Genomic DNA, 25,678 nt, shown 5'->3' on the forward strand with positions numbered 1-25,678 from the left:
TTGATAAGTGATACAAATCTTTAATACCAGTGTAGAAAAAGTATTTTTATAATTCATTTGATTCTGAAACCATTAATTCCAAAAATATCTCCTGGGACTGGTGTTCACTAGAACACATTCTGGGAAATGCTGAGCTAATTGAAAGGCTCCAAGACAGGAACATGTGTGGCATGTTTCATGGATGCTCCAGTACCTTGTGATGACCAATTTATGGTAAATGGCTGTGTTAATAATAATAGTAAAAAGTGTTGATGCAATTATAGGTTGGAACATAGGAAAAGGCCTAGTTTTAATCTTCCTTCCTAGGTTATGAAGAGGCACTAAAGGGTTTTGAGGATCAGAGTGAGATTATCCAATGAGGAAGATAATTCTGGTTTAAATGTGAAGAATGCATTGCAGAAGCCAAACATTTTTGACAGAAAAACCAATTAGGGCACTATTACAGTAGTACAGGTGAAAAGTAATGGGCGGCTTCCCTGGTGGCGCAGTGGTTGAGACTCCGCCTGCCAATGCAGGGGACACGGGTTCGAGCCCTGGTCTGGGAAGATCCCACATGCCGCGGAGCAACTAGGCCCGTGAGCCACGATTACTGAGCCCGCGCGTCTGGAGCCTGTGCTCCGCAACAAGTGAGGCCGCGACAGTCAGAGGCCCGCGCACCGCGATGAGGAGTGGCCCCCGCTTGCCGCAACTGGAGAAAGCCCTCGCACAGAAACGAAGACTCAACACAGCCATAAATAAATAAATAAATAAAATTAAAAATAAATTAAAAAAAGAAAGATAATGGGGATATGGACTAACGAGGGGCAAGTGGAATGTGGAAAGGGCAGACAGGAGGCATCATAAAAATAGAATACACAGAAATGTAAAGATTGTTCACCCTTGCAAAAACTACTAATGAAATTGACTGCATTCATAGATTAAGGAGAAAAATCTTCAATCATCTTGACTATATCAGCACAATTATTATATAAAATTCAATACTTATTCCTGTTTTTAAAACAAAGGAAAAAAGCAATCTCATAGTAAATAGGGAATGGAAGTAAATGTTCTTAACTCAATAAAGAGAATTTACAAGAAGCCTATAGCAAACGGGCTATTTTATGGTTTTACATTAGAGCCATTTTTATTATAGTCAGGATTTATTGGAGGTCTTACCCTATGAATACAATAGGAAAAGGATGAAAAAGAAAAGGGAATAGAAAACAAAGGTATATTTATTTGTGGGTGGTATGATTTTCTATATAGAAAATCTCCCAAATATTTAGACATATTATGAAAGTTAAACATAATTTATACAGGATGGCAAATTGCAGCTTTCTAAATTCTATTCCAAACTTTGTAGCATGACTTTACTGGATCCTAAAAGCTAGAAATCCTAAGAATATATTTACCAACCTCTCAGCTCACTTTCCACATGTGATCTGGCTTCCACAAGCAGGCACTCACAGGAGATATTTACAACTAAAAATGAGGCAAAGAACATGCTTCTGTTGTTCTTGCTAGCAGTGAGAGTTGGAAAATCATTTGGTGTACTGGGGTGGCAGTAACAGTACCCCAGTGTTTGGACCTTCTCTAGTTTGTAGCTGCTGAGAAGTTTTCATCTTGGAGGCTGAGAAAGGTTGGCCCTGGAGTCAACAGCTGTGGGTGAGCTTCTTGTGCCTGGGTTGTGACTGAGCTGTGGCCTTGGGGTCAGCACTTGGACAGTGATTTTTTGATTCTCCAACATTCAATTTCTGGCAGAGATATTTTTTCCTTGCAGGCCAGTTCTAAGATTCTATTCTAGGTGTCCCTCCTGGAAGCTTGGCCTAGAGCTTACTAGTCTGATCCTTTCTACAATTTTGTAAGCATTTAATTCCCTGTATTAAATCCTCTTCTTTGGGGGAGAGGACTAGAGTGATATCTGTTATCTGTAAGACCCTGACTGATATAGTTAGGTTGCCTGATATAAGATTAATACAATCCAGTTTTTATTTCTATAAAAAAACAGTTTATAAATAAATTCAAAAATGCCCATTTACAACAAAAAAAAGCAACAAAAAAAAGGTGCCTGACCTTTACAAAGAAAATAACAAAAGTTTACTTAAACACATTACAGAAAACATAAAACATGAAAAAACATGTGGTGCTCATGGGTAGGAAGATCCAATATTATCAAGATGTCAATTCTCTTCAAATTGAAATAAAGATTCAATGAAATTTCTCCCTAAAATCACAGCAGGTTTGTGTGTGTGTGTGTGTGTGTAGAATTTGACCGTCTTATTAAAGAAAATTGAAATTACAGTAAAGAGCCAAAATCGCTTGAGCCAGTGTATATTGATTTAATTACTGAATGACATAGACAACCATATTGACTTTTTTTTGATGTGTATTTGATTTACAATATTATATTAGCTTCAGGTGTACAGTAATGTGATTCAGTATTTTTACAGATATGTGGCTATTGTAAATAGTGCTGCTGTGAATGTTGGGATACATGTATCTTCTTGAGTTAATGTTTTCATTTATTTTCTGGACATATACCCAGGAGTGAAATTGCTGGATCATATGGTAGTTCTATTTTTAGTTTTTTGAAGAACTTCCGTACTGTTTTCCATAGTGGCTGTACCAATTTACATTCCCACTAACAGTGTATAAGTTTTTCCTTTTTCTCTGTATCATTAATGACATTTGTTATTTGTAGAATTCTTGACGATAGCAGTTCTGACAGGTGTGAGGTGATATCTCATTTTGTTTTTCATTTCTCTAATAATTAGCAATATTAAGTATCTTTTCACATGCCTTTTTAGTCACCTGTATGTCATCTTTGGAAAAATGTCTATTCAAGCCTTTTGCCCATTTTTTTTATTGGGTTGTTTGTTTTTTTGATATTGAGTTATATGAGCTGTTTATATATTTTTGGATATTAACCTCTTTTTGATCATATCATTTGCAAATATTTCTCCCATTCCATAGGCTGTCTTTTCATTTTGTTGATGGTTTCCTTTGCTGTGCAAAAGCTTTAAAGTTTAATTAGGTCCATTTGTTTATTTTTGCTTTTATTTATTTTGCCGTTAAGAAACAAAGATCCAAAAATGTATTGCTACGATTTATGTTAAAGAGTATTCTGCCTATGTTTTCTTCTAGGAATGTTAAGGTTTCAGTTCTTAAATTTAGCTCTTTAAACCATTTTGAGTTTATTTTTGTATAAGGTGTGAGGAAATGTTCTAATCTCATTCTTTTACATGTAGCTGTCTGGTTTTCCAAGGACCATTTATTGAAGAGAGTCTCTTTTCTCCATTTTATCTTCTTGCCTCCTTCATCATAGATTAATTGATCATAAGTGTGTGGGTTTATTTCTGGGCTCTCGATTCTGCTCCATTGATCTATGTGTCTGTTTTTGTGCCAGTATCATGCTGTTTTGATTACTGTAGCTTTGTAGTATCATCTAAAGTCTGGGAGCATGATGCCCTCAGCTTTGTTCTTTTTTCTCAAAAAAATTGCTTTGGCAATTTGAGGTCTTTTGTGGTTCCATGTAAATTTTAGGATTTCTTTGTATCATTTTCAAATTCCTTCATCAATGTTGTATAATTTTCAGAGTAGATGTCTTTCACCTCCTTGGTTAAGTTTATTCCTAAGTATTTTATTCTTTGTGGTACGATTTGAAACAGGATTTTTTTTTTTCCTTCTCTTTTTGATAGTTCATTATTAGGGTATAGAAAAGCAACAGATTTTTGTATATTAACCTTGTATCCTGTAATATTGCTGAATTAATTTATTAGTTATAATACTTTTTTGATGGAGACATTATGGTTTTCTGTATATAGTGTCATGTTGTCTGCAGTGGCAGTTTTACTTCTTCCCTTCCAATTTGGATGCATTTATTTATTTCTCTTGGCTGATGGCTGTGGCTAGGATTTCTAATACTATGTTAAACAGAAGTGGCGAGAGTGGACATCCTTGTCTTGTTCCTGAATTTATAGGAAAGGCTTTCAGCTTTTCACTGTTGAGTATGATGTTAGCTGTGGGTTTGTCATAAATTGCCTTTATTATTTTGAGATATGTTCCCTCTATACCCACTTTGAAGAGAGTTTTTATCATGAATGGATGATGAATTTTGTCAAATGTTTTTCTCTGCATCTACTGAGATAATCATGTGATTTTTAAAAATCCTTTCTTATGTTATTTGGTGTATCACACTGATTGATTTGTGAATATTGAACCACTATTGCAACCCTGGAATAAATCCAACTTGTTCTTGGCATGTGATCTTTTTTATGTACTGTTGGATTTGGTTTGCTAAATATTTTGTTGAGGATTTTTGCATCTGTATTCATCAAAGATATTGGCCTGTAATTTTCTGTTTTGCTGTTTATTTATCTGGTTTTGGTATCAGGGTGATGATGGCCTGGTATAGAATGAATTTGAGAGTGTTCCATCCTCATCAATTTTTTGGAATAGTTTGAGAAGTATAGGCATTAATTCTTCTTTATTAGAATTCTCCTGTGAATTCTGGCCCTGGACTTTTGTTTGCTGGAAGTTTTTTTACAAATTCAATTTCACTACTAGTGATTAGTCTGTTCAAATTGTCTATTTCTTCTTGATTCAGTCTTGGCAGGTTATGTGTTTTTAATAATTTGTCCAGTTCTTCTAGGTTGTCCAATTTGTTGTCATATAACTGATCATAGTATTCTTTTAGGATTTTTTGTATCTCTCTGGTATCAGTTGTTGTTTCTCATCTTTCATTTCTATTTTGTTTATTTGGGTCTTCTCTCTTTCCATCTTGATGAGCCTAGCTATCAAGATTTATCAATTTTGTTTATCTTTTCAAAGAAAAACAGCTCTTGGTTTCATTGATCTTTTCTCTTTTTTGTTTTAACTTTAGATTTTTAATTTCCTTTCTGATCTTTACTATTTCCTTCCTTCTGCTGACTTTGGGCTTTGTTTTTTCTTCTTTTTAAAATTCCTTTAGGTGGTATGGTAGGTTGTTTATTTGAAATTTTTCTTGTTTCAGGAAGGCCTGTATTGCTATAAACTTCCTTCTTAGAAAGGCTTTTGTAACATAACATAGATTTTGGAGTGTTGTGTATCCATTTTCATTTATCTCATGGTACTTTCTAATTTCCTCTTTAATTTCTTCATTGACCCATTATATTTTTAGTAGTATGTTGTTTAGTCTCCATGTGTTTGTGCTTTCTCCATTTTATCTCTGTAATTGATTTCTAGTTTCATACCACTGTGGTCAGAAAAAATGCACAATATAATTTCTCTCTTCTTAAATTTGTTGAGACTTGTTCCGTGGCCTAGCATGTGATCTGTGCTGGAGAATGTTCCATGTGTACTTGAAAAGAATGTGTATTCTGCTGTTTTGGGATATAATGTCCTGTAGATATCTATTAAGTCCAACTGGTCTATTGTGTCCTTTAAGACCACTGTTGGCTTATTGATCTTCTATGTGGATGATCTGTCCATTGATGTCACTGAGGTGTTAATGTCCCCTACTATTATTGTATTATTATTTTCTATTTCTCCCTTTATGTCTAATAGTATTTGCTTTATATATTTAGGTGCTTCTGTACTGGGTGCATATACATTAACGAGTGTAATATCCTCTTCTTGTGTTGATTCTTTTATTGTTGTATAATGCCCTTCTTTGTCTTTTGTTATAGCCTTTGTTTTAAAGTCTCTTTTGTCTGATATGTATATTGCTACCCCCACTTTCTTGTTGTTTCTCTTTTCATGTAATATCTTTTTCCATCCTCTTACTTTCAGTCTCTGTGTCTCTGTATTTAACTCTGAAGTGAGCCTCCTGTGGGCAGCATATAGAAGTGAATTTTTTTTTTATCCAATCAGCCACCCTGTATCTTTTGATTAGAGCATGTACTCCATTATTATAAAGTAATTATTGATAGGAATGTACTTATTGCCATTTTATTACATGTGTCTGGTTGTTTTTGTAGTTCTTCTCTTTTCATTTCTTCTTTTTTGTGTGTCTTCCCTGTGGTTTGATGATTTTCTTTAGTAGTGTTCTTGTGTTCCTTTCTTTTTGGTTTTTGTATATCTACTTGTTTTAAATTGGTAGTCCTTTAAGTTCAAATACATTCTATAAGGTCTACAGTTTTACTCCTCTTCCCCATATTTTGTGGTTTTGATGTTATATTTTACATCTTCATGTTTATCCCTTGACTGTTTATTGTAGTTATAGTTGCTTTTACAGTTTTTTGTCTTTTAATTTTTGTACTGGCTTATTTAAGTGATTGATCTTCAGTCTTTACTATATATTTGCCTTTCCTAGTGGACTTTTCCCTTTTCTATAGATTCTTCTTTTCCACTTAGTAAACACCCTTTAACATTTCTTTTAGGGTGAGTTTAACACTGATGAACCCTTTTAGTTTTTGATATCTGAGAGTTTCTTTCTCTCTCCTTCTTTTCTAAATGATAATCTTGCTGGATAGAGTGTCCTAGGTTGTAGGTTTTTCCCTTTCAGCTCTTTGAATATATCATGCCACACTCCCTTCTGGCCTGCAAAGTTTCTGCAGAGAAATCAGCTGACAGCCTTGTGGGTATTCCCTTGTACATGACTCTTTGTTTTTCTCTTGCTGCCTTTAGAATTCTCTCTTTATCTTTAATTTTTGCCATTTTAATTATAATATGTCCTGGCATGGGTCTGTTTGGGTTCATCTTGTTTGGGATCATCTTTGCTTCCTATACCTGAATATCTGTTTCCTTCTTCAGGTTTGGGAAGTTTTCAGCCATAATTTCCTCAAATACATTTTTGATCTCCTTCTGTCTCTTTTCTCTGTCTATGACCCCTTTAAGGTGAATGTTGGTATGCTTAACGTTATCCCAGATGTCTCTTAAACTATTCTCATTTTTAAAAATTTATTTTTCTTTTTGCTGTTCTGGTTGAGTGATTTTAATTATTCTATCTTTCAGATCACTTATGCGGTCTTCTGTTTAACTGAGTGTGCTATTCATTCCTTCTAGTGTGTTTTTTATTTTAGCTATTGAATTCTTTATTTCTGATTGGGTCTTTTTAGTATTTTCTAGTTCCTTGTTAGTATTTTCACTGTTTTCATCTGTTCTTTTCCCTAATTTAGTTAACATTTTATCACCAATGTTTTGAATTATTTGTCTGGTAAATTGTTTACTTCTCTTTCATTATTTATGTTTTCAAGGGTTTGATTTTGCTCTTTCAATAGAGAGCAGTTCCTCTGCCTTTTCATTTTGCTTAATTTTCTCTGCCTCTATGAATTTAGGTGAAACAGTTACCTATTGCAGTCTCAAAGGGTTGTTTTTATGTGGGAGCATCCTCATACAGACTGTGTGTGCCAAATGTCTTTGTTGGGAGATCTGGATTTGATGTGGACACAAATCATGTCTTTCCTTAGGGCATACTGGCACCTATCACCCTGGTAGTTGGTAGAGATGGGGGTGCTAGAGCTGGAGCCAGGTGTGAGCTGGACCTTTCCTCTCTCAGTGGCTGTCACCACCCTATTGGAGGTGGGGTCTGATCCCAAGTAGCTGGAGCAGAAGCCCTGATGATGCGGCCTGGGCTGGCTCTTTTCCCTTTAGGTGTGTGTTTTCCCTTCTCCCTGCACTGGGACCTTTGACCCAGAGGGGAAGGGTGCTGAAGCAAGTGAGGTTAAGATTTCAACATATGAATTTGGGGGGGACACAAACATTCAGTTCATAACCTGTGGTAAGTTGTAAGTTACATGCATTGATTTCCAAATATTAAATCAAACTTTTATTCCCAGAATAAACATAACTTGATTCTGATAAATCATGAAAAAAATTAACATGATTTTGTATCTGAGAAAACTATGTGCATGGATGAATTGAAATTAATTGACAGTATCTCTAAGACATTTAAAATTTTGATGTGATGATATTCAACCAAAGGTATGTGGAAAAGACTTTGATTTGAGAGAAGAAAATGGTTATTATTATTATTTTGGAATTGCCGAATTTTTATTTCCTTCAGTTTAACAGAGTGCTCCTCCAAAGTAGTTATATAAAATGTGATACTCATTACCATGAATATCAGTATAAGAACAGCTTTTTCACTGAACACTAAAGTAATATTGGAGCCTATGAGAACTAAGTAAATATATGGTTAAAAATACATTTATAAAAAATAAGAAATTTTCTACCCAAAAGAGTTTGGTATCAGCTCATATATGATATTATTTTCAGTTCATTGAATTGTTTATCTATTTGTTCTATTTTTATTTCTTTCTAAAAGATATGTAGGGGATTTACCACAGAGCTTTTAAAGATGAATAGTTAAACAAAGGGGAAAGGCTGTTTCAAGCAGAAAGAGCTAGAGAAAAGGAAAATCAGAAGAGTATGGTGCAATCATAATTCTACAACAAATGTCTCATTACCAACGTTTGAAAAGGAGGAGTTTTTGCATGGGATGAGACAAGAATTTCTCAAGAATATAGTTAATTGACAGATGACCTAGCAGATTACAACCAGATATTTAGAATGGGCTTCTTATCTTTCTGATGGGTAATTGAATCAGGTGAGTCATAATAGGGGCTACTATTTCTCAATTTGGGTGCCAGTGGGAAGTGATCTGAAGACTGAAGAACACATGAGCTCCTTCTGAAATAAAGTCACTTCCTGTTTAGGATCTCCTCAGTACAATTAGAAGTAATCTTAGTTTACAGACCTTACTTGGTTATCAAGGGAAATAAGGAACATGGGATCATATCCATAAGATTTTAAATTTCACTTTATGAAGAAGCCGAAGTCAGACAATACACTAATTTTATCCTATGATATCATTTCTGATACTCTTACATATTAACTGGAATTAGAACTATTTAATAAGACCCACAAAAATTTAAGAGTATGCAGAGAAGGCAAATTATAGAAAAATTATTAGGACATGTTTTTGACCTGTATTTTGTTTGCTGCACACAGCATTGTGTAGATAATAAAAACAATGAAAGAAATTTAAACTCAAAATGGATTGATGTTTTGCGATCCAAATTTTAACAGGGCAGAGGTATAATCAGTTAGATAAAAGATCCATTTATTAGCAAATGAGTAAGTTTACAAACCATCAGCAAGCAAATATCGTATAAATACAATGCTACTCATCACCAGGTACTTGAGATAACAACCACCTTAGTAAGCAAATAAGCAAATGAAAAGAAAATTTGTGTTATTTACAATCTCTGAAAGATTACATTAAGGAAATAATTAAAAGGATGATAATCCTAAAACATCTGGTGCCATTTATTTTCATTTTCGAGGGAGGAGAAAATTATCCTTTAGAACAGGATGAGCTGGGATACAGGACTTGGCAAAAATGAAATAAGATTCTAAACCTTCTCTCTGAAGTTTCTTTCAAGTGGACTGCATTCAATGACATTTTAAAATTTCTGGTGTTCATTTTATTTCACTAACTGCCTTTCTTCTGTAATCCTGGCTGGACCCCCTTTTATGTTTCTCTTCCTAACTCCTCCATGTCATTCTTCTCTATGAGTTAACCCTTTCTTTACAAGAAACTTTGGAAACATGAATTTTCTGATGACTTTAGCTAGTATCTTCATTCCAGATCCTTTTTCTGAACTTCTTTACAATGTTTCTCACTACTCACAGGTGTCTTCAAGTCAAGTCAGCTCCATTCAAATTGACCTCAGTAAACATAAATCCTCATCCATGTTTCATAGCGTGCTGGCTAGTGGGGATTACAAGATAAATAAAATCTAGTTCCTGTTCACAAAAATTTTAGTAGCAAAACCAGATACCTACATAAATAGCCACAGTATACTATGATGAGTGGCAAAATTATTTCTACAAAGTGGTGAGAAATTTAATTCTATCCACTGGGGCAAAGAGTGGCTTTGAAAACTGTGACCTTCAAGCCAGGTCTTGAGGGATGAGTAGGACTTAAGAGGTAAATGAGAGCTGAAGAAGAGCTTTATAGTCTGGAAGAGCAGTATGGATGCAGCATGTGTGCACTAAACTATCTAGTGGGTTTGAGGATCAATGAAGAAGTCAATGTGTCCAGACCGCAGTGGTCCGGCTGGCAGTGGGTGGCAAAGTAGCCTGGAGTCAGGCTTGACAAAATCCGTGTTAGGCTTAGGGGCTCTCCTCCAGCTTCTGGGAAAGCCACCGATAGCAATGTTGTAAACATACAGTTTGGGGAAGAGTTTGGAATGAAGGTAGATTTTAGAAATTAGATCTGTTGCAATGATGCCAGGAAAATAGTATGGATATAACAATCAGGCAAATGAAATGTGGGGGAATGGAATGAAAAATAATTTTAAGAGCTTTTCAATAGTATCCACATGGTTTTGGAAAGCAAGGAGAATTGTAAATGTTGTGGGACGAGTGGTGGTGGTTGAGAAATGGAAGATGTCAAGAATTCCTTAACTTTTTAGCGTGGGCACCACAGAGGGTGATGCTGTTGGCTGAGAGAAGGGGTAGGATTCAATGGAAAGATAGATTCCATTTTGCACGTGTTGGCTCTTGGTCATCCAGGTGGAGGTATTCAGAAGAAGGTAGCACAATTAGTCTGGAGCTTAGGAGAGAGAAAGGAGGGAGACTGACCTTTAGGAGGCATCCACATACACATGGTAGTGAAGGCTTGAGATTGGAGAAGTTACTCAGAGAAAGAGTAAGGAATGAGGAGAGAGGCAAGGATATCCCACTGGTGAGAAGGTTGGAATCATTACTTAAGGGGAAAGCAGAAGAAAAGATGCAGTAAGAGGCATTTCAGGAAGAAATATCTTCCTGGCTTTTAAACTTCATTTGCTCAAAGCCATTAAATATTTTTCCTGAAATCAGTTTCCCTTTTGCTCTTCTATTTTTGTTAATAGAGTCAACATTGTTCCTATCACTCAGAATGTAAACCTTGGAGCTATGGTCTTAATAGTCCTCTGTCTCTATCCATGCTTACTTTAGATTCCCTCTCATAACCATTTCTTCCATGTTCATCTTTCCCACCGTGGCCCACTTCCCCATGATCTTCCACATCTCATGGCTCTAGCTTTGCAATGACTTACCCAGTCTTTTCTCTGCTGCTCCTGCCTTCTCTCCACAAATGCATTGCTCTTCTTAAAACATGTTTTTCGTTATTTCAAGGGCAGTGGTTTCCAATATCTCCACACTGCTTACAGAATTGAGGTCAAACTGCTTTGTCATTCAAATTCTTTCATAGTCTCACTTCACCTTCTTTGTGAATCCTTATCTTGCTCCCCTACATGTGTGTTTTCTCCAGAATACTTGTTCCATGTATGGTAACTCTGGCAGTAACTCGACTTCTCCTTTGGGACTTTTTTATACTCCATTCTTTCCCCCATTATTTCTATCATTCGTCTGTGTATTTCAAGCCCAAATATCACCCTTCTATGGTTCTAGTTTTGGAAACTACTTATTTGGATCCTACCAAAAACAAACAAGTATTGTTAATTTTTTGTGTGTTCATGTCTCTAAATTGCATGTGCCTTGAAAACGGGGACTGTCTTAACTGTATCAGTTCCATGATCCTATATTCACTAGGGACAAAGTTTGACTTATGTAATTCTCAAGTATATATCAGGTAAATGAAAATAATCATAGGATTATTACTTCTGGACTCTGAGAGAAATTTTTCAAACTGCTGAAGTATTTGACCAACAGTGATTTTACAACAAAAATGGTGTTATATTGCTCACCTTTGCCTAAAACAATGTTCTTGGAGAAGTGAACTTTATAATATTTCTAAGCAAAATTACAATTTATTTGAGATTCTATTGTTTTGCATACTTTTGTTGTTTCAGGGTGTTAGGAAAGCATATCAATACAGAACTCAGTGGGCTACCACTCCTAGTTTCTCCCTCTTGACCCACCTGAATTACTGGGAAGGCTGATGCAGCTTTAAATTACTATTTCTGTCAAAACCAAAAGAATAGCTATCATCATATAATACATATTAATACCAAAGCAGATCAACTTGAGGCTCACCTGGGGCCTCAGATAACTAGTGGCTCCTGAATCATTTTCAGAGTGGACTATTTTGTACGTGTGTGAAATATACTACTTCTTAGAGAGAAACATCCTTTAGGACTCTTTTATTTTTATGGTCACTTCTGTGATTCACGTTTGCCATATATTTTAAGGACACAGATGATTGTCTTGTGTTCTTTCATGCACAGCCCATTTCCTGGCTGGTAGGCACTGTGCTGAACTCACTTTTTCTGCACAGCTTGTTAATTTCTGCTCTGCTTTCCTCCACCCTCCACTGTGGTCAGGAACATTTTCTGTTACTCTTATCCATAACTACTGATTCCCTATTTAGATCCATGCAATTTTTCCCTTTGAAAAAGTAGCCTTGCCTTATACATGTGGAAATCCATTGTGTTTATTACTAGTATCATTTTGAATTCTCATCTTAACCTGAATGTTGCTAAATATCTCTACCAACCTACATTTTTATCCCATTACTGAGGACAGTGATGAACTTTTAAAAAAATTGGTCCCAGTATTCACCCTGGCAGAATACTGCTTGCTATGTCCCCTCCGGGTAACATTACTCTTATAGAGAAAATTTATTCTGAATGACCCTCCAACTAGCAATTAGGCAGTCTGGGCCATAATTTCTCATTGAATTGATAATGGGGTAATGAAGGAAATATTGTAAAGCTTTGCTAAAGTCAAAAGGGGCTCCGTTGTCTCTCTTCTATCTACCTATCCTGTCATTTCTTCATAGAAGATTAATCTTGTAATTTCATAAAATGCTGACACAAACTTTATAGCTTCATCACCAAGTAGTTGATATCCTCATTATGGCCTTCTTGTGGCTAGAATAATTCTTCATACAACATATTTGAATTCAAACAAAGATGGAGTTTCAGGAGGTTACTAGGAGTATTCTTTCTTTATCGTAATTGTTCTGATATTTCTCCACAATCAAGGGGAATGTTTAGGAAAGATTTGCAGTCTTAAATTGGAGTGATAAATTCCTTTCTACCTATGATAGAATAGAGCTCTGTGTGGTCTACAAGATTGTAGCATATGTTCTGTTTCTGTTGTGTGATGATTATCCTCAAATGTGCCAGAGGAGGAGATGGCAAAGACAGAGAGCTTATTCTTTGAATGCTCACTATATCTTAGTGACCTCTTCTAAACACTACTTTGTATGTCATGAACATGAGTCATTCAGAAGGGGCAAAGGGCTTTTAAGGGTAAATGAATGATAAAAGATGATTATGGTGTCAGAAAATAACAACTTTCTTCTGATGCTGATCTTATTATGCATGACCATACAGGCTGAGATCATCAGTCTCACTAAGGTTTAATTGGGCCTGCCATTGGAATGAATTGTCCATAACACCCAGTCTATAAACTGGCATGTTTTTACTTCTCTGAATGGTGACTCATTAGGCCACTGAAATGAGCAGAGATTAGTGTGTGTCTACTGCACACACCTCCAGAGCTATCACAGGTTTAATTGTGCCTTCATCAAGGTACTATGATGCCCTTCAAAGCTACAGCCTAGAGTAGAGCTTCTTGAACATCTATTGCAGAACTTATGGTTCTATGGGGGCTTCAAGAAGGAAGGTATCACTTCTCTTTGAAGGGCGTGACATTTGATTTGCGTTTAGTTTGCATCTGACTGAATCCATCAGGTCGTCTAATCTTTCTCATCATATCCTAATTTTAAAAAAAGTTCTTTGTTTTCTCACACAAATCTCCTAATAGGCTCTATATTAATTTGATTTTTGATGTTTGTCTATTTTACTACATTTGTTTTCCATTACTGTTACTTCTCTGTTTTTCTAAATCATTAGTTTCTTCATCTTTCCTCTTTTAGCTATTCTATTGACAGATTGTGCTTTTTTTCTTTTTGGTATGGCTCACTGGTATTTGGTATAATACATAACATCTTCCTTTTTCTTTAACTGTTAATAAAGAAATTTAACACTATGCAACTGCAACAATAGTTTTGGCCACATGTCTTCTTAGTGAGGAGGCTGGTTAAGTTGCTGTAACAAACATCCCAAAAAGCAGTAGCTCAAACAAGGTAGTAATGTATTTCTCTCCAACATACTAGTCCAGATAAGTAAGCTAAGTGGCTCTGCTTTACAGTATAATTCACGGGACCTAAGTTTCTTTCATTTACTTATCCTGCCATTCCTGCAGTGTTGTCTTCATCTTCATCTTTAGAACCAAGACAACACAACTCTCAGGTCTAGTCCACAGAATAGAAAGAGAGAAAAAGTCCAGAATAAGTAACTTTGCCTAGAAGACGATGGCCTGGAAGTTGTGCCAGTTATTTCTCTAAATCCCATTGGCCAGACCATCATGAACAATCTTAGTTACAAAGAAGGTTGGAAAATGTAGTCTGTAGATTTGTGACATTCTAAGTCAATAAAAAAATAGGCAAAATCAATATTGGAGCCCATCCTTATTTTAGTAAGCAATCCTCTCATTTTTCCTATTTCCTAGTTTATGATTTTATTTTCCTCTTTGATTCTGTAGTAATTTTGAAGAATTTTAAAATTCCATTACTTTGAGTTTTAAAAAATATTATTAATTTCCAACTTAATTCTGTTGTGGTTAAAGAAATAAATATGTTTACTTCTTGTTTTGAATAAGAAGGCTTAGGCCCTTGTCAATTATTATAAATATTCCATGGATTCTTGAAAAGAAAGTCTAAAATCTGTTTTTAGGATTAAAAATCCAAATGTACCTCATAATAACTTTCTTAATAATATTTTCAACTTGTCAACATTTTTCAGTACTTTTTCCCATTGATCTAGAAAAAGAGATTGTTGCATTAAGATCTCCAACAATTATTGTATGTCTGACATTTTTGCTTTATATATTTTATTCTGTCATTCAACACATAAAATTCCATGACTCTTTTATTCTGAAGGTTTTATGTTTTATTAATATAAAATAACCCTGTTTGTTCTTTTTAAATTTTTATTTGAATTTAATGTTTTATACTATTAATGTTGAAGTTTTTGCTTTGTTTTCATTGGTTTATTGAGTTTAGTAATGAGAAAGGTGAATTATTTTGGATTGTAAGAAGATGTATTCAACATGAAGGGTGCTTATTGTTGGGGGGTGAGGAAGAGTGCGTGGAACATTTTTTAATTAAAAAAAAAAGAAAAGAAAAGACCTAGAGACTCTCTGGTATGGAAGGAATTGAGAAACATTTTCCTTCCCCAAGATTTAAGTTACTTAAATCTATCAATGTGGTTAAGAGTGACCTGTCCAGATTCTGGTGACTGGGAACAGATAAACTTCCTGAGATAAATGAGGGCTTAAATGGCCTGGATCAATGGACTTATCTGAGCACTAGGTTGGTTGTTAAAGGTGAAATGTTCTTCTGGCTTCCTGAGACAGTGGACATGGAATTTCCCCAGCCCAGCCATCTTTAGGCTAAGCTTTTGCCCAGAGGAACCAGGCCTGCAGGTAAATCTAAATTGCTTTAACATTGAAGAGCCCAGATAAATGTTGGCTAAGAACACTTTGGTGGATCATAACATGTTCTTTGTGGAAAATTCTCTGTTGGTAGGTTGTAATATTGTACTTCATCCCTGCATATGGATGAAATATATTTCCCTACCCTATTCTCAGGCTTTGCCGTGTTACTTATTTTAACTAATGGAATTGAGATGATATGCCATCTTATTACCAAGTGACTGTTTTAAAGAAAACTGTGTGGTTCAGTCGAGCTCCTTTTGGTTTTTCCCTCAGCCATGAGAATAGCATGCTTCAAATAGGAGATGCTTCTTCTGCCAGACCCTGGAATGAAGACTTGTAAAACATATCTGAACTGAATCCCAGCATAGAGCAAAACTGCAATTGATCAGCCACCTACATGTAATGTGAATAAGAAATAAACCTCAGTTGTCATAATTCACTGAAATTGGAGGGAGGGTATTTGTTACAAAGCCCATCCTAGCAAAACTGACTAATACAGAAATTTGTATCTGGAAGTTTTGCCTTCCATGGCACTATAGGAGAAAACAGAGTAGATTTTTGGGACACGTGCTAGCAATGGGAAGATTTTTTAAAATATATTTCTTGTTTGTTTTATTTTGGATATATGAGATGAGAATGTTGCATACGAATATTTTGGGAAATATTTGTTACTAAAACAGTATTCCAAGGGAAGCCTATCCATATTGTTCCTTTTTTGACTACTTGCACAAACAGTGAAACTTAGCCTTCAAAAATCTTCAAAAGTTTGTGTATGGACATTTATAAAACTTGGTAATACAGTATAATGAATCTCTGTATACACTTCGCACAGTTTGGATAGTTATCAACATTCTACCATTGTGCTCTGGATGACTATCTGCATATTCTTGCTGCAGATGGCCATATGATATTAAACTCTATCTATCTAGTCTGTCTATATCTATTTGTCTGTTTATCTATCTGTCTATCTATCTTCTATCTGTCTATATCATCTACCACCCTCATTTTTGAGTTCATTTAAGAGATAAATTCTTCAGTTTGTATTTCTAGCAGATATGAACTTAAAAATCATAACTGTGATACCAATATCACACTAACATTTTAAATTTAATATTATATAGTATTCATTTGTTGATTTTATCCAAATTATTTGAAAAATGCCTAAATAATTGGCTTGTGTGAATTAGCATCAAAACATGGTTCATCTTTTATGTTTGATTGACATATCTGTTATGTTTCTTTTATTCAATAATAGTTCAGCCTCCTTTTATTCCATCTCATTTATGTAGTTAAAAAACGGGGTCACTTTGTAGAGTTTCCCACATTTTGAAATTGGTTGATTGTTTTCTCATAGTCTCATGTAACTTTGTATTCTATCATCAGATTTCCCGTAAGCTAGTAGTTAGAGCTAGAGGCTTGGTGACATTCAGGTTAATTTGTTGTTGATGCTGCTGCTGCTCTTCCTCTTACATTACACGGAGGTGCATGATATTTGATGGTTGTACTTTAGTTATGCTAAGATTGGTTAGTAGGATCAGGTTTGTCAGTCTCTTCCCTCCGTTCAATTTCCCCATGTTTCCACTGATGGTTTAAGCAGTTTTTGCTGATAAGTATCTAAATGTATTATTTCATTAAGGGTTACAGAATGGTGATTTCTTAGTTTATTATTTCTTTTACATTTATTAGCTAAGATTCTTTTATAGAGATAGCTGTCTCTTATCAACTATTTCGTTACACTGAAATTTTTTCCATACAGGAAAGGCAGGATAGATGCTTGAATCTTTCCCTTTACCAATTTTCAAAATAATCACCTTCAGTGATTATCAATAAATTGTTTTATTATGATTATGAACTCAAATTATTTTATCTTTGGCTATTTGAGACCCTTTAAATTTGACTCCTGTGTCTCTTTACAATGATCCCATTAGTCTTTGGTAATTTCTTGCTTTCAGGCACAACATGTCCAAGTCTTATACATTTATATTTCCTGCCCCCAAACATGGATTCACCTGTTATTCCTAGAAATCCTGGATCCTCTTAATTATAAATGGATTTAGGGATATTAATATAAGCACTAAGGGCACTAATTGCTACTGAGTTGCTGTTGCTTTTAGTCCTTTTTAATGGACAAAACCAGAATATATGTAATGTTTATAAAGGGAAAATAAACCAAGAGTTTCTGCTCATCTTTCCAATTCAAATGGAAAGATTATAATAGCTGTTAGTTGACCCTATTTAAAGTACTGTAGTATTTGTATATTTTTTCTCTTATCCGAAAAATCTTGGATCCTCATGACATTAATAATGTTTGCTTACTCCTCATTTATTGATCATCTTTCTTTCTTTCAATCTATCTATATCTATGTATAGTACTTTATTTCTTAGTAGTATATTGAGGTCCTGTTTAGAGGCCAGTCATTTGCCCTCCTTGAGCAGCTGATTAAGTTCATACCCCACACACTCCCCTTTTCTGGGGTTACTATGAACCCACCCTTATCATCCTGGAGCTAAATATCAAACAACAAGGGACATTCCCTCTGCCCAGGAACCTGGGAAATTATTCAATTCAGCTGATCCGCTGGAATCCTGTGAAACCTAGCTAACCTCATCCTGCTTGCCATATATAAACTGTTCCCTCCAGCTGCAGCTTGCTGTTACCTTGTCCCTAGTACAACCTCTTATGTGGACCTGTGTGTTGGCCTTCTGTTGTTTGGAGCTGTAAATAACAAAGAGTTCTGCCTTTCATCTATCTAAGTGTAATTTTTGTGTGTGTGTGTGTCCCACCAACAAAAAGATCTTTAAATCTTATAAAAATGATGTCTCTCTCTCTCTCTGTTTCAAAATAACACAGTATTATTACCAATAATCAGATAAATGAATGCAGTTTGTGCGTTATTTTGTTTTAAGAACAGTTCTCCCTACGGAGGTGTGTGTTTCAAAATCCTTCTCTTCAAATCCTTCTCTTCCCTTGAAATAATATTCTGTGTGGCTATGCCAACGATTTGACATACAGTTAGGCTCATTTGTTCCAGCTTGTTTTTGATTTTAGGGATTGCTTTGCTTTTTTAAAGTTTAATTTCATTTTTAAATTATGCAAAATACCTACATAGCTGCAAGGTTAAAGGTACAAAACAAGACAGATGAAGAGAAACCTAACTTCCATAACTGCCCCAAACCCTCTCGCATTCTGTCCTTTCTCTGTAGGCTACCATTTTTACTAGTTCTTGATTTTACATCCTAATGTTTCTTTATGAAAAAGTGTATATGTTCTCTCTCTCTGTCTCTCACACACACACATATACACATGCATATATTTTCCTTATTTTTCTTTCATCAAACATAGAATACTATGCACACTCTTCTGTACCTCGTTTTCTTAATTAATATTTCCTGAAGATGACTCCATACAATGTATAGTTCTTACTCTTTTTTTAAAAAGAACTTTATTGTCAAGAACAGTTTTACATTTGCAGAAAAATTGCAAAGGTTTTACAGAGAGTGCCCATATACCTTGCATCCACCTTCCTTTATTATTAATATCTTGCATTAATATGGTAAATTTTTTAACCATTAATGAATTCAATACTGATATTAGTAATGAAAGGCTCTACTTTACTCATATTTCCTTAGTTTTAATCTAATATTCTTTGTTTGTTCTAGAATCCCATCCATGACACCACATTACATTTATGGGCATTTCTCTTTAGACTCCTCTCGGCTGTGATAGTTTCTCAGACTTTCCTTGTTTGCAATAACCTTGAGAGTTTTTTTTTTAACATCTTTATTGGCATATAATTGCTTTACAATGTCGTGTTAGCTTCTGCTGTACAACAGAGTGAATCAGCTATAGATATACATATATCCCTATATCCCCTCCCTCTTGCGTCTCCTTCCTACCCTCCCTATCCCACCCCTCTAGGTGGTCACAAAGCACCAAGCTGATCTCCCTGTGCTATGCAGCTGCTTCCCACTAGCTATCTATTTTACATTTGGTAGTGTATATATGTCAATGCTATGCTCTCATCTTGTTCCAGCTTCCCCTCCCCGCCCCGTGTCCTCAAGTCCATTCTCTATGTCTGCATCTCTATTCCTGTCCTCCCCTAGGTTCATCAGAACCATATTTTCTTTTTAGATTCCATATATATGTGTTAGCATATGGTATTTGTTTTTCTCTTTCTGACTTACTTCACTCTGTATCACAGACTCTAGGTCCATCCACCTCACTACAAATAACTCAATTTCATTTCTTTTTATGGCTGAGTAATATTCCATTGTATATATGTGCCACATCTTCTTTATCCATTCATCTGTCAATAGACACTTAGGTTGCTTCCGTGTCCTGGCTATTGCAAATGGTGCTGCAATGACCATTGTGGTACATGTCTCTTTTTGAATTATGGTTTTCTCAGGGTATGTGCCCAGCAGTGCGATGGCTGGGTCATATGGTAGTTCTATTTTTAGTTTTTTAAGGAGCCTTCATACTGTTCTCCATAGTGGCTGTATCAATTTACATTCCAACAGTGCAAGAGGGTTCCCTTTTCTCCACACCCTCTCCAGCAAAGAATATACAATGGAGAAAAGACAGTCTCTTCAATAAGTGGTGCTGGGAAAACTGGATAGCTACATGTAGAAGAATGAAATTAGAACACTTCCTAACACCATACACAGAAACTCAAAATGGACTAAAGACCCAAATGTAAAGCCAGACACTATAAAACCCTTAGAGGAAAACATAGGAAGAACACTCTATGACAGAAATCACAGCAAGATCCTTTTTGACCCACCTCCTAGAGTAATGGAAATAAAAAAAAATATTAAACAAATGGGACCTAATGAAACTTAAAAGATTTTGAACAGCAAAGGAAACCATAAACAAGATGAAAAGACAACCTTGATAGTTTTGAAGAGTACTACAGAGATATTTTATAGACTGTCCTTCTATTGAGATTTTTCTCATGATTAGGCTGCATTGATATATTTTCAGGAGGACGACCACAGAGGTAAAGTGCCATTTTAAAGACATCATATCAAGGGTACACACTATTAACATGACATCACTATTTATGTTGACCTTATTCACCTGGCTGAAGTGGTTTTTGTCAGGTTCCTCCACTGTAAAGTTACTTCCCCCCCCCTTTCCACACTGTTCTTTTTGGAAGGAAGACACTATGTACAGACCACACTTAGAGTGGAGAGATATGCTCCATTTCCTTGGGAGTGGAATATCTATATAAATTATTTTGGGGAGGTTTGTCTTTTCTCCCCCATTTATTTATTCAATCATTTATTTATATTGGTATTTTATTTATACTCTTGCTCACATTACCCTTGGTTTGGCCATTGGGTGATCTTTCAGTTGGCTTCTTTCTCCTTCTGAAGTACACCAAAATTTGTTAGGGGTTTATTTATGTTTTTGAAGACTTCCTTACTTGTTGGTGCAACAGTACGCTGTAGTGTCATCTTGTATATTACCTGCCCCAGTCCTAGAATCAGCCATTTCTCCAAGAAGCCCAGGTTCCTTTTGTTGGGGAATGGTATTAGAAACCAAGATCTGGGGCGCAAGGTGTGTTCATTGCTCCTGGAGTGTTATTCCTTCTGGACTCCCTCAGCTGATAGAGCAAGGAAATGTATGTGGGTATACTAACACATTTATATATACATACCCATAAATATTTCTATAAGTAATCATCTGTATATATATTCATACTGATGTCTGCAACTTAATCAATTACTACATAGTTTACTCCAGCTTCCTCCTCTTGCTTTACCTGTAAACTCCCCCTAAAGTTGGGAGTTTAATGAGAAATTTGTTAACCCAAGGAAAACATCCTTAGGAACAAGAGTACCATGCTTATCAGCAGTGGTTTTTTTTCCCTTTAGTTGACAGACCCCAGTTATTTCCAGAGTTACTTAGGTCAGAACCTCTTTCTCCCAACCCCTTCAATGATCTTGTTATCTTGTTTCCTATATTTGCAATATAGTTACTTTTGTCAGTCTGCATTCCATGCTGGGATCCCCTGACCAGAAGATTTTTGCCTGTTTTATTACTTACAATAAGGCTTATTCTTTGTGCTATAAAGGTCTATGGATTTTGACACAGGTATAATGTCATATATTGACCATTATAATAACATGCAGAATATTTTCACCTCTGGGGGGTGGGGAGAAAACGTCACTTGTTTACCCAGTGATCCCCTGGCTATTACTGACATTTTTACTGTCTCCATAGTTTGTCTTTTCCAGAATGTCATATAATTGGATTCATACAGTATAAAGCTTTTTCATACTGTCTTAATTCACTTAGCAATATGCATTCAAGGTTCATCCATGTTGTTCCATGAATTGATAGTTCTTTTTCTTGTATCATTGAACATTATGTCACTGTATGTATATACCAGTTTATCCATGTACCTATTGAAGGTAATCTTGATTGCCTCCAGGTTTTGAGATTATGAATTGACTACTAGAAACATCTGTGTTCAGATTCTTGTGTGGACATAAGTTTTTGATTCAGCTGTAGAAATCCTTAGGAGCGTGATTGCTGGGTCATATAGTAAGACTATGAAACTGGTGAAATAAATCTTAATAATATATTTTATTTAACCCATTATATCAAAAATATTTTCACTTCAACATATAATCTACATACAAATTGTATATATTTTACAGTATTTTTTTTTACAAAGTCTTTGAAATCCAGTATGTGTTTTACACCCTCAACAATCTGGACTAGTCATACTTCAAGTGCTCAGTAGCCACATGTGGCTAGTGGCCACTGTCTTGGGGTTAGCAGAGCTATAGACCATAATTTGTTTACTTAAAGCTTCTATAACATGTTAGAATATAGAGATCTTTTAAAATTCTATTGGTAATAAATTTATAAAATTCATATTTTAATCTATAGCTCTCAAATTATTAAATTAAAAATTTGTGAATGTCCCTATGCATTTTGAGAAGTTAGTTTTCTTTATTGACCCCACTCTCATGTTCTAATTTTTATTAATTTAATCTAGTCTTTTGATTCCAATATGTTATCTATTTTTCAGCCATATAAAATACATTAAAATATTAGTCTGGCTTTTACTTGTTTTTTTTTCATCCCACCCTATTCCTCTGTGGGCTAACAAAATTACCTCAATAATTCTTTAGTGTATCATAATGAGACAGTTATGCAAGGTTTTCAGAATCAGGTACTTACTATGAAATATTAGCCCCTAACAATCATCCTATGATAACTCATTCTTGTTTCTTCTATTTTTGTTTTGTGCCAGCCCTCCAATTCTTGATTAGGAACATGCATTTGTACCCAATGAACACAATTATTTTCTTCTTATGAGTGTTTCTCTAAGCATATTGTACTGTCATTATAAGATACTCAGCAAAATTTTTTGGTTATTTCATCACTGCCTATTGCTAGAAAACTCTTTAGTGTTAGATGTTTCTTCTAAATAAAATAGTTGCATTTCAAAAAACTTCATTTTGCTATCAGGTAATTTGTACATAAATGTACAATGATTTAGGCCTATTACAAAATCATATTTCTTACACTTACAAGAATTGTTTTCTTCAAAAAGCCATGCTGCCCAGCATGCCATTTTCTTTCATTTGCAGCTTTGCTTTTATGTTAACAGAAAACCTTATTAATCCAGTATTGGTTTATTTAGGATAGCAAGAGGATGGCTAGTCCCCAGATAACTAGATGCTCTGTTACTTTAATAAAAAAATTTTAGATAATCTCAAGCTAGTTAATTGCAATTCTGTATTTTTTTATTTCTCTGGTCCCCTGTGTTAAGAATTAATAACATTTTTACTGCGTTATGTTAGCATTTTCCTGATACTAAAATTAAGCTTATAGAACTGTAGTTTCTAGGGTAAAATTCTTTTTTATATTTTAATATGATGTTAGTTCTCTGATTTTTATCGAATATTCTACTTGGTTTCCATGATGTCTCAAATTATTACCAATATCTATATACATAATTTTATGAGTTTATATCTGTCTTTTAAAATTAAATCTATTTTTATAATTTTACCAAAAAGATAAATTAGGAAGTACTTTCTCAAGTATTTTTTTTCACAAGTATTGTTCTCATTATAGAAACAGTCATTATAGATTTCCTATAGGCAGCACTCTTACCTTTTGCCAAAGTGCTGGAATAAGGGTTATCTGTGTGTGTTTGTATCTTGAAAGGGGAGAGTATATATAAAAAGGGAGAGGGTAAAATATAAATGTGGGAATTGGAACTGAGGGGGAGGGATTGAATCAAAAGCCCAGCAAAGAGAGTCTTACTTGAGCAATTAGGAGGTGCATGTCTTCCATAACTACATTTATACTTTAGATAATTAATCATCAGCAAGGCAGAACTGCCACTAGGGAAAATTAAGTTTTCCCATACTTATGGATAAGATGTTGAAAAACCCACAGGTATCTATCCCCTTTTGCCACCTTACTTATGATCATGTGAGCAATTAAAATAGTATAAGAAATATAGCTGGGATTGGAAAATAGGAAAGAATGCTATTTGTGTGCTAGTCCTGAACTTGCATCCCACCACAGCTCACGATGTGCTAAGGAAAATTAATGAAAAGAGAGCAATACATAGATACAGCCAGGACGCATTTCTGAAAATGTCAAGGATTTTAAAGACAGCACAAAGATTAAGGGCAAAATATATTGCACATGGACAGATAAGCCAAATAAAAACAGATTACCTACAAATTAGAAAAATCAATTTGATCTCAAACTTCTCTCAAACACTAACCCCTCAAAATGAAAGACATATTGATTTGTCCAGCTAATTTGTTCTCTTCAGAAGGACAAAGAGAATTGTTCAGATGAGAAAGCATGTGACAATAGAAAAATCATATACCTGACTGAAAATTTTCTTGAGCTATTTCAATGTCCACAATTAAAAACCTCAACAAATAAAATTGTGAATAATCACTGACATCAATTAAATATATAATTCATCCTACTTCCAATTCATTTGATTTTTTATTAATTTATTGCATGGGTATTTTGGAACAATCCATTAGTGCAAACAAAAAGCAGCAATCTCCCACTCCATTATTCTAATCCCATTTCTCAGAGGCAACCACTTTCTTTTCTTGGGGCTGTTTCTTTTGGTATTTTAAACACATTTCTATATATCACACTTATAATTTCATTTCTTATTGAGACATTATTGGCTTTCATTGTTAGAACTGAGAAAATCAACTCTCTTTTTTCTTCTCCCATCTTTCTATTATAGTTGTATCATAATTTTTGTTAAATAAAATTTTTATTCTTTATTTGGTTAAATAAAAATTTTATATTATGATTATGAAAATATAATTCCTCAATGAGCCAAGTAGTACACCATAATTATTTTTTTCTTTGACATACAATTGTTGTTTTCTTGGATGCAATAATTATTTTATTATTTAATATTTTTAGTTTTCTATAAAGATGTTATTTTCCCCTAAGTTTTGAATAGATCTGTCAAAAGCCTAAAACTAAATTTTCCAAATATACATACATAGTAGATATGCTGTTTCCTATTTTATTATTGTTATTATCATTACTATTATTTTAATCCTTGTGGCCTTCCTTCTTTTTCTTTCTTACCTTCTCCTGGAATTTGTACTGGTTTTTGTCTTGCTTCAAACTGTCACCCTGAGAGTTTTTGTGTTTTTTGTGTTTTCAGATCCATGTCCTTCTCTATGCTTTGCCCTCTTGCTTTGCTAAAGTAAACCTCCTAGGAACTTCCAAACAGGCTTTGAGAGGTATATTTTTGGATTCTTACATATCTGAAATTGACATTATTCTATCCTCACATCTTAAGAATAATTCAATTGAATGGAAAATTTTATATTGAAAGTTATTTTTCCTTAGAATCTTGAAAATATTGCTCCATTTTTTTCTGGCATTAAGAGATACTGTTTATTTTCTGGCTCCTATTACCTTAAGATTTCTTTCTGTAATTTTAGAATGTCCTTTATCATTGTATTCTTAAATTCACAAATGATATGTCTTCATGAGGACTGATTAATAATCCATGTGCAGGTGCAGGAGAGAGGTTTGCTATTCTAACAGCTATGTATAAAGTTTTTTAAACAATCACTCTGTGTTAGACCCCATATTCCACAGTATCTATTGCCTCAGAGTCCTGAGTCCAGAGGAGGGTTTATAACACTAATGGGATCAGATATTACAAATACCGCCCCCCCGCCCCCCATTGTAGGCACTTAAGTAGTAATATGTCTATTATTTTTCTTATTTTGG

The sequence above is a fragment of the Balaenoptera ricei genome, chromosome 4, assembly GCF_028023285.1.
Source record: "Balaenoptera ricei isolate mBalRic1 chromosome 4, mBalRic1.hap2, whole genome shotgun sequence".
NCBI lineage: Eukaryota > Metazoa > Chordata > Mammalia > Artiodactyla > Balaenopteridae > Balaenoptera > Balaenoptera ricei.